Below are 10,207 nucleotides of genomic sequence, written 5' to 3'. Positions count from 1 at the left end.
GCTAATTCCAGTTCTCCCGCCAAAACGTGGTTCCAATGGGCCAAAATCGAATCGTAAGGATTCCGAACCAATATGATAGCTCGACCGCCGAAATTGTAAATGTGGTCCAATCGCCAGACCATTGTTTCACTTTTTCTATTCACATCTATAAAATAGGAAAATCATGAGTGTGCTTAATGAATAATCAAATTTGATTCATCGAAAGTCGGTCTTCCTTGGCTTGAAAGTTGGTGGCGTTACCCTAATTTAAGACTATGGAATCCGTTTCACATTGAATGGGAGATATTTCCACCATTCCGATCTCATTCCGAGTATTCGAGAAGTTTGTGCATTTATGACCATCTCTCAGAAGAAAGTCTTGCATTGTGCCGCAGATCACAGATGAAGCCAAAAAGAAACAACCTTGACCATTGGCAGAACCATAAAATCTATGACCAGTTCGGTAGTCGTGAAACCACAGATTACCAACTCTTTGACCTTTGTCGAAGACAACGATGGAGAAATGCCGGTTCTTCTAATCAGTCATGAGAAACCCTCCGAAGGGCACAGACGAATTGAAAGACGTCTTCAAGGAGCGTCCATCTTGGTATAAGATTCGACCTTTTCCATTGACTAGTCCATGGCTTACATTGCCTGTAACCTGAGAATATTGTAGCTACCAATTATTTATCATTAGTGGAGTAAAAACTATTTTTTGTGATTTTTTCTCACAAATCATGATACAACACCACTCTAACTCTGTGTTAGATCATGCGGCGTTGATAATGCGGCAACACTGGGATGTTGCCAAAGCTAGGACAGGCGAGATAAAACACGTGGTAAGGACAGTGAAATAAACGAGACTTTAAAGACAAAAAAACTGCATATTTGCATATTAAATGCTTGACTCAAATGCCTCCGGTTTCGGTTCTGATCCCTCTTTCGCTGACAAAGATTCTGTTTGATTTTAGCGCCTTTTGCGTGCTTTTTTTCATCCAGATTTCTGCAAAATATTACGTTTTTGTTTTCATTTCAAACAATTCCAAAAATTTGCCATTGAATATTAACCTTGTATCTTGAGGTATTTGTTCAAACTTTGTTTCATTTGAAGGAACCAGATTATTTTTTTGGAGATAGTACGCAAGCTTTGAAATGGACACTGACAGTAATTTTAGCAAGCGTTTACAATCTAATGAAAGTTTCTCCATATCCTTTATACTCTTAATTCGTTGATATGCTGATGATTCATTCCATATGTTCATCCCTTCTATTCACTCATTGATCATTTTGTATGCAATGTCCTACTATCATTCTATACTGCATTTAATGCATTTAAATGAAAGCATGGTTTAAGAGTTGCAATGGGAAGCAACCGATAACACTCGCTTCAAAGCATTTAGCAGTTTCAATACTGAAGTAAAGATGTTTTCCTCATTTTAACCATTTGTTTCTGCCCGTATAAAAAATAAATCGCAAGAGCTTGGGCAAGAACATTTTCCCCTTGTCGCAACCCTGTTCTGTAGTGATCGGTCGGCTTTATCAGCCACAAATTAGATTTAGTCGAAAGTTTATTGGGACTTGCATGTTGCGTTAGCTGCCTTTTTTGTGTGTACCAAATACCGTAGTGCTCCCAACTTGACTTGAATCGTTCAATTGCATATTATTTTCTCTGGCACTCGCAGAGTTCACACAGAACAATGGCTGGCTCAAAAAACACAAAACAGACTGGCCAAAACTGCATCACTTTTTTTAAATTTCAAAGCCTACTTACATCACAAGACTCTTGTCAGAAGAAGCATTTACCACATGCTAATAAGAAATCTCTCTTTTAAGAACAAATCCATCAAAAGAACATAAACTGCAAAAAAAAATTATTGGTTGGGTAATAAAAGCTATTTTTTAAAACTTTTTTATTGTTTTGAAAGGTCCCAGGTTGTTACCCTCTCATCAATGATTTGTTTGGCAGTTTGTGCCAACTCCACTGTATCTAGCGCTTTTGCTTATTTTTCAAGCTTTTTGTTTTAACTCTGCAGGGCAAAATCATGACTGGTGCTTGGTGCTTTTTTCATGAAAATACTCGTTCTGTTGACTATATCACTTGGAAATTACGATATATTATATCAAGCCAATCAGAAATATGGCATTCAATGGAATAAGATTGAATGCCTTAAACATTTAAGTCATTAACAAGGAAATACAGTTGTGGACCTTAAAGTTAGAAATAATAGCATATTTGTAGTGTGAGTCTACTTTCACGTACTTGTGATACACATGGATCAATCCACAGCTAGCTGGGTCGAAGTTTCTTTGTAGCATTTCAATTACATCATGAGTTATGGCTTGATGAGGTGTAATCATCATACAAACTTGTGGTCATAGGCATTGTTAAGCAAAGGAAATTGAAGAAGAATGAAAAACATCAACCCTGATTTTGAGCATTTTGAAAGGGGACAATTTAGGCAAACAGTTGGAACCAACTTGCAATTGCATTTGCTCCTCAATCCAATTGAATTTTCAACTATTGAGTGATTTGTACCCAAAACTCAAAATATGTCATATCTGGAACACTTCTGTCATTGTACTAACATCTTGGTTCAATATCAGAATGATGTTGCTTCAACAAGCTGGCAAACTGAATTGAATGGCAAATTCAGTCTACGCCCACTTCAGACTGGCTGCAATGTTTGTCTAAATTCTCTCTCCTCAAAATCAGGGTTGCAACACTACATTTTTTTTATTTCTTTTACTAAACATTTCCTTTTTCTGAGGACAAAGTTTCAAGTAATCTAATGGTATATCTTACTCTGTAACAAACAAAACAGTTGTTGAGGATCCTGGCCCTTAAAATATGAGGGTTTTGTGATTAAACAATTTCAAAGCTGTCAATGCCAGATTTGACAATAAAAAACAAGCTTCCTTACTCATCAAATGCTAGATTGAGCATTAAATTTTCAATTTTTTATACATACTATTATTTTCAAAGGACATTGCACATTTCCTTGCTGAGGACTCCTCTTTCACTATTAAATTGCCCCACAAGCCCATTTTAGTGGATAGACGCCTTGAACGGTGGCCAAGGCAATAAATCCCTAGGGTCCATTCCCCACCCTCCACCCCTCTGTGGCAATACAAAAAGGGCTCAACAAATGCAAATTGTGACAAACTAACATAAAAAATTGTAAAATACAATGAGGCACAGATCCTCAAAGTTAATAACATTAATAGGCCTTTTTGGAAATACTTGCGAAAGTTCTTTTGAGTTCAATCGTCATATTTAGAATCTGTTTTGTTTGAAGAAATATAAATCGAATTTCGCCTAGTGCGTGCGAGTCTGGACTCTCCTCCAAGTCCTCCAAGTGCTAGTCTTTCAACCGAATTTGGCGGACTCAAGTCTTTCAGAAAAGGGTCAAGTCATAAGTTGTTTAAAACATGTCATTTATTTTTATCTGAATGAATCTTTTCTGTTTGACTTGAGCCCAGTATAAGACTAAACTTGAGTACTCTGCAGGGGAGAGTGCTACCTCGTTTTCAATGCAGTGAAGGTATATTGAAAGCTAAAATACAAGTACTAAGAATGGAGGTGTTGAAAAGTAAGTTGGTCTAATAGAAGATTTAAACATAACAATTCTTCCTCCCTGAACATGAAAAATGACATTCAATCGTAATTACTTGCTTTACAAAGGAAATATTTAGCTTATAGTGCAAAAGTGATCTCCCAAAAAGATGTGATGACATCATCAAGAAATAGCTGTTGCTTTGATGAGTTAAAATACTTTAATCGAGACTAGAAACTCTCGCCCATCACTATTTCCTTGGAACAGGTTAGACTTGGTTAAGAATCCACGTGTCTACAACAAACCGAAAGTTACGAAACATCAGTTCAGGTCAAGATACTGAGTAGGAGTGAACGAAAGGCAAACTCATCAAGGTTTATGGTCGTTACATGTCTTCCATTTTTGGGTCAGCTGCCACTCTCGCGACATGTAGCTGCTTTAAGTAAAAACGTTGCCACCAACTTTTTTAAGCAATTCCAACGGTCGTGCACGTAAGGTGTGCGTGATCGAGAGCAGAATTTTGATTGGCGTGAGTTCGAATCTCGCTGGACGGAATCTTTTTTTTTTTTCATTGCAGAATTAAGCTCTAATCTGCCGCGTTTCCGAGGCCCTTGCAACCGAGCTGCCGCAGGCTTGCGCCGCGGCCTAGGCGCCCCCAGGCCCTTGCAACCGAAAGGTTAGGTTAGGTCAGGTTAGGTTAGGTTAGGTTTTATTCTCTTCTCGAAGGACCAAAATATCAGCTGACCCAAAAACGGAAGATGTGTAACGGCCATAATCAAGGTTACGGTCTTCAACAACGGCTCGGGGGCTGCGGACCTTTCGTGGGGCTGGACATAGCTTGTCTAAGGTAAGTTAAGGCCGATTTCGTCGTAAAAGTGGGACACCCAATCACGGCTGATCTGTCTAACCGTTTTGTAATGAAATATCATCCTGAGGTAACTTTTTTTTTGCTATCAGCTGCCACTTTTTGGAAATCTTTGCTTCCGCAGATAGGGACCCTTGCAACCGATTGTGCGTGGCGTTGGGTTAGGTCAGGTCAGGATCATCTGCCATTTTTCGTCTAAATATCCATAAAAACCTGACAGCAAAAGGTTAGTTACCAAAGGATTATACCAATGAAACGAGCAAAATAAGGTCGGAGTGTTGAACGTCCCCCGAACATAATATCGCCCAGTAGTTCCGATGAGGAACATTAATCTAATATGAGGTTTACTATCCGTCTTTAGGCGTGGCATATCCGTAGAGGAGACTCAAACCGAGGACATTTCTCAATTTAGACCATTTCGCCTGTCCCTGGGGTTGGGCTGGTTTTCCAGAATGCCTTAACTATTCAAGCTTTACATGGCCTATGGTCGTTAAAAAGTGAACTTTGAGATGACAGCTGTCATGCTGCTCTACATACTTATTCATGGAGGCGTTACAGCAAGACGATTGGGCGCGCTTGTTCAGGGCACAAGTCTCTCATCATCTCTCTTGGACCTGTCTGGAGCCGATTTGGCAGTTTCCCTCCAATTATTGAATGATTAACTAATTGATGTCCAAACGGGTTAGGTAATACGATTTTGGATTTAAATGATGTTGAGGGAAAATGTGTTAGTGTGGGATGCTTTTATTAATCATGGAGTCCATTTTCGTTTTTGCTTCGTTACACCAGTATGAATGCTACATAGATTTATACGTACATTCGGCCTCTGTTTGTGTGTTTAGAGATTGGTTGAGCCCTTTCCAACCCAGCCCAGCTAAAACTATTGCATTGAACCATTATTGCCTAGGTCCTTTTCTTGTGGGGGTCAGATGAATGGATCTTACAATTTGGCACACACCAACTTGCCCTCCTGGATCAATTCCCAACACTTAGTCTATCATAAAATCAACTTAATAGATAAACGGTTTCCGTGCATTCAAACCCGCTACATTTTTATTCCAACCAAGAAAATCTTCAAGAGTTACAATACGTGATGTCATGCACGAAAGGCAACCAACGCAACCTCTAGTGTATGTAAGATGCCGAGCTGTGAATAAAAAACAAAGACAGCGCAAGTACATTACCGATCAACTTGTTACAAGGTAACAAGCTGACCCTCTTTTAGCATATAATTAGCCCATATTTTGTCCAATTAAGAATATGATTTTGCAATCGATCTAGATTTCGTTCTTCCTCCATTTGATGTGTTTGTACCTTTTGTAATTTCGATGTCGAAAACTAAAAGTTCAGTAAATGTAAGGTTAGTCTAGGTTTACTGGTTCCTGTTTTTTATGCAGAGAGAATGGATTAAAACCTATTGTTTTTTATTTGATCTGATAGAAACCTTAATTGCCTTCGATTTTTTATTATTTTCAATTCAATCCGTAGTTGAATTTGTAAAGTCACGGAACCTCAATTAACACTTGCCTTGAAGGAACTTATCAGAACTTACATGATCGGTGACAAACACACATTTAAACAGTGAGCTATAAGGTCAGATTTAGAGCCTTAAAGCGGATCAACCACTTCAAGACTCTTTTTAATGACAGTTTCAGTGACATGTCAGCAAATTGGAATTAAAATACGTGTACCAACGAGCAAATATCACACAATGCTAATTGAATTTTTTTGATACTGTATCGGAAAAAAATACATTGTTGGTTTATACTTGACCTGTTTTTCCCATATAAGAGTTTGATACTAATGTTTGACACCATTGACAAATTATTCCCCATTGATGACTTTGTTTTCTATATTTTTCACTCCTCTTTACTGTATGGCTGAGAAAGAATTGTGGCTGTCTGAAATTTGAATTCATTTGACATGCTCTCGTTACAGTGCAGTGATGGCTGTTAAAACCGGCGGCCTTTTTGGCAATGTGAAGTTTCTACGATCGTGTTTTGTGATTCGGATTGACCTCAGCCCAAAGTAAGCAACAGACGATGGGATTATGAAATATCACCGGCTTTTATTTGGAAGCCTTTAAAGGGAACAAGGTTTGACTGGAATCGCAATGAAAGGTAAGACATTTGTCTATTTTTATCTGTGTTTTCCTACTGCATAGCTCAAAATGATTGGTAAGTAATTTGCCAAAGGGCATCTATCTGTAACAAAACCAGAGTGCTTCGTGCATGAGAAGGAAAGTTGAAAATCTTAGTACTACTGTCATCAGATGTACAGTTACATAAGCAAGTAAGTAGTCACAAGTTTATTTGACACACTGATGGTCATTATTCGAATATGCCCCGTAATAATACAATTATTCTGTATCCATGGCTATTAATTGCGACCAAACAACATGATTATGATGTTTGTGTTAATATGTTAGGTTAATCGTAAGTTGGATGTTGGTAGTCCATCTTATTACTGCAGTTGTTGCGAAACTTCTGATTGATATTCCCGGAACCTCGGGAGTCTTCTTTCTTTTTCGTCTCCTCCCCATGGATCCCTTGGATGACCAACTAACTGAATGAAAGAGGAGAGAGTAAGGTACAAAAGTAGGCTTCGGTGCGTTGTTGAACACTCAAAGTTAGAGATTGTTTTCGTTTGGGCTTGAAATTGGCTCGTTTGATCTCAGATGGTACTTAAATGGAATCCGGGCTAAAAAATTTGGTTAGCTTAATAGATAATTTCAAGATGAATTGTTATCTGTTATCAGACACAATGAGTGAAAGAAAAGATAGTTGTTTGTAGTCACAAGAGAAAAGATGCTGTGTTTGATAGGGTCGTTTAAGACTTGTAGAGTAAGCATACTTACCTGGCGCAGAGGTTAACCGTGATCACCAAGGCGGTTCCTCCAAGGCGAGGCTCGTTCATTGCACTTCGAATGGGCTGACCCTTGCGATTACCCCAAATGTGGGTAACTCGAGCGCGTAATTTATGTTAGTGGGGGATCTGCGTACGCGCTACTCCCCTTTCTCTCAAATCAGACTGGGCTAGGTATTAGTTTCTCGTAGTTAGGCACTAGTAAAGAGAAGAGGTTTTTGACAGCACGAAATGTGACTCTAACTACTTACTTGAAAGCGGTTATCCATGGAGGTAACGAGGTTGCGGGTATAGTAGTACTTACTAGATGTGCTTACGTCAGTGCAGGTTAATGTATGACAAATTGAGATTGTATGCGCTAATCCCCTTTAAAGTTATGCGAATGTCCAGAGTGTGTGGCAAATGTAGCCAGGTGTGGAAATGTGTCTTAATGAGGATGCGTTCTCCCTTCATAGGGGTCGGAGGATTTGATGGATGTGTTATAATGATTGTGTGGCTCGTGAAATGTTTCTCAGAGGTTATTCCTATCGAGAGAATGGCGTTTATGTACCAGATCATTGTGTAGCCAGTTAGCCAACCGTTTCTTCTATTGGTTTGGGAATATTGCTTAAAAAGTAAGGAAAGCTCTTACCGTAGTGCCAATGAACTAGATTTCCATACGGTTTTGTATTCGTCTGAATTTGGTCACCCAGGGCAAGGTGACTCGAGGAAACAACGACCTCTTCCCTTTTCTCTTTTTCTCTTTGATGTTGATGAAGCCAATCTGGCTGCGTCAAAAGCTTCCAATCTAGTGCTGCCAAGTTTGATCCCAGTTTGGTTTGTTGAGTTCAAGTGGACGCTCGTTTTCTGACCCAAATACCGAACAGGGATGAAACCTAGCAGTACTGGTTTCTAGGTTTTAGGCGCGGGCACAAAGGAGACGTCAAAAACAAATGATAGTGGAGATTTTGTGAACGCTATGTAAAAATTAGAGCTATTGTGATAAAGAAGCAATCATTTCCGTGGCAATTCTGAAGAATGTTATTGTTTACAATATTTGGTTAGCATGCCATTGCTCATCAGTAGCGACCCATCTTTAAAGGCCACCTGTTGCACCCGTTCCCATCTCTGGACTTAACTACAATGGGCTGCTTGAGGGATTTTGTCGCGGACCTTGCCAAAACAGGCATGTAAGCCAATGATATCATAAAATTGGTGACGCCGCCCATGGCCCTTCTGCCATGACCATTGGGCAAATATTTAAGATCGTGGCCTCTGTTAAGGCTGGTGAGGACACGGATGACAAAAGGCATCAAAACCCCCAGAAATGGGTCTGGACTCCGGAGCTTATCGCTGCTGTTAGCAAATATGTGGATGACAATTGCCGTGTAACCACCAAGCAACTTGCCAGTGAGTTTGATCTCTGCCATGGAACGATTGAAAATGTTCTCCACCTTGATTTTGGCATGTAAAGAAGTCGGCAAGATGGGTGCCCAAGCTCCTCTCTCAAGACCAGAAAGTTGGGCAAGTCCTGTGTGCCAAAGGCTTCAAAAACTGTACTTCAACCATTGAGAAGCATTTTTGAGGTCAGCGATAACCATGGATGAATCTTCAGTGTCCTTCCACACACCTAAAACCAAGGAGTAGTCCAAGCAATGGCTAAAAAAAGGCACACCAGGGCCGACAAAGGCCCGAGACCACGCTTCACGGAAAAAGCAGATGGTCATTGCCTTTTTCAACTTTAATGGGATGGTCTATGAAAACTATGTCCCAGTGGCCACCCAAGTTGATTCCGCCTACATCATCAACGTCATGGGCAGGTTTTTGAAGGTTTTGAAGAAGAAACGACCAGAAGTAGTGGAGAATGGGTGGCATTTGCATTGGTATTAGACTATGAGGTCGTTTTTGCTCTTTAAATCGCATTGTAGTTTGTTTGATTGAAGTTTAGTTTCAGTTAAAACTGCGTTTTGTCAAATGCATTGTTTTCATAGTGTGCATAATTGAGATTTTGTTTCTGATTTACCTTTGGACCTCCCACACGACTTTCCCATCAAATGCTAAGGAGAGTGTAAATGTCTAAAAAAGGTGCGGTTGGCTGAGATTTTTGTTACTCATTTTTTACTTTTGTAAAACAATATTCTGTTTGAACAGGATCTAGAGCTCTTGTAAAGACAGTTAGGGGGCTGTACACTGAGATGGAAAACCGACACTGAATCTGGTTTGAGGAGTGAAGTTGGTCAGGGAAGGTCGGCAAAAGGCTTGAGACCAGCAGAGGACTCCAGTCTTTCACTGTACTCAAGTCCAACGAAAAGGCTCCTACACCACAAACTTGCCCCAGCATTAGCTCTGCTTCAATCCTGAAACCGGATTCAATATCGGTTTTTCATCCCAGTGTAAGCCCCCTTACTTCTCATTAAGTTAGGGCGGCTGTACACTAGGATGGAAAACCGAGATTGAATCCTGTTCGAGGATGAAAGTAGGACTAGTGCTGGGGTGAGTTTTTGTGTCTTTTTGTTCGACTTCAGTATAGTGAAAGATGGCAGTCGCCCCATCACTAGCCTTACTTCCATCCTCAAACTGAATTCAATCTTGGTTTTCCATCCTACTGTAAATCCGCCCTTAGTTCAGGCATTATTTCAAGTTATCTGATACACATTTTGACAATTTGGTAGCAATTAGGGTGAGGGGTAAATCCACTCCTACTCTTTCATCCCGCTGAAGGTGAAAAATATTTGGCTACGGAGCACAAGGATGAAACGGCTCAAAAATATCCATACTTTGGGACACTGTAAATCATTTGAAACTAAAGAACATGTATTAGCAAGAAAACAAAATAGTTGAACGGTGAATTGGGTTACTGAACGCTCGACAACACGCGGTAAGAATTGCTCCACCCTCTGTTAAATGGTCAATTTCATTTTTGTTTCTTATTCATCACCAAGGTTAAGATGGAGCAGCGAATAGT

General features: G+C 39.8%; 1 non-coding gene across 1 annotated transcript; it reads left to right on the top strand.

The window, feature by feature from the left end:
* Positions 1–7,247: 7,247 nt before the first annotated feature.
* On the top strand, positions 7,248–7,413 carry LOC131882861 (U1 spliceosomal RNA). Its single transcript, XR_009373547.1, has one exon. It is a non-coding gene; the product is annotated as a U1 spliceosomal RNA (small nuclear RNA).
* The last annotated feature ends 2,794 nt before the right edge of the window (positions 7,414–10,207 follow it).

Source organism: Tigriopus californicus, chromosome 6 (assembly GCF_007210705.1).
Source record: "Tigriopus californicus strain San Diego chromosome 6, Tcal_SD_v2.1, whole genome shotgun sequence".
Taxonomy (NCBI): Eukaryota; Metazoa; Arthropoda; class Copepoda; order Harpacticoida; family Harpacticidae; genus Tigriopus; species Tigriopus californicus.
The sequence above is the reverse complement of the archived record's forward strand: the minus strand, read 5'-3'. Positions and strand labels throughout refer to the sequence as shown.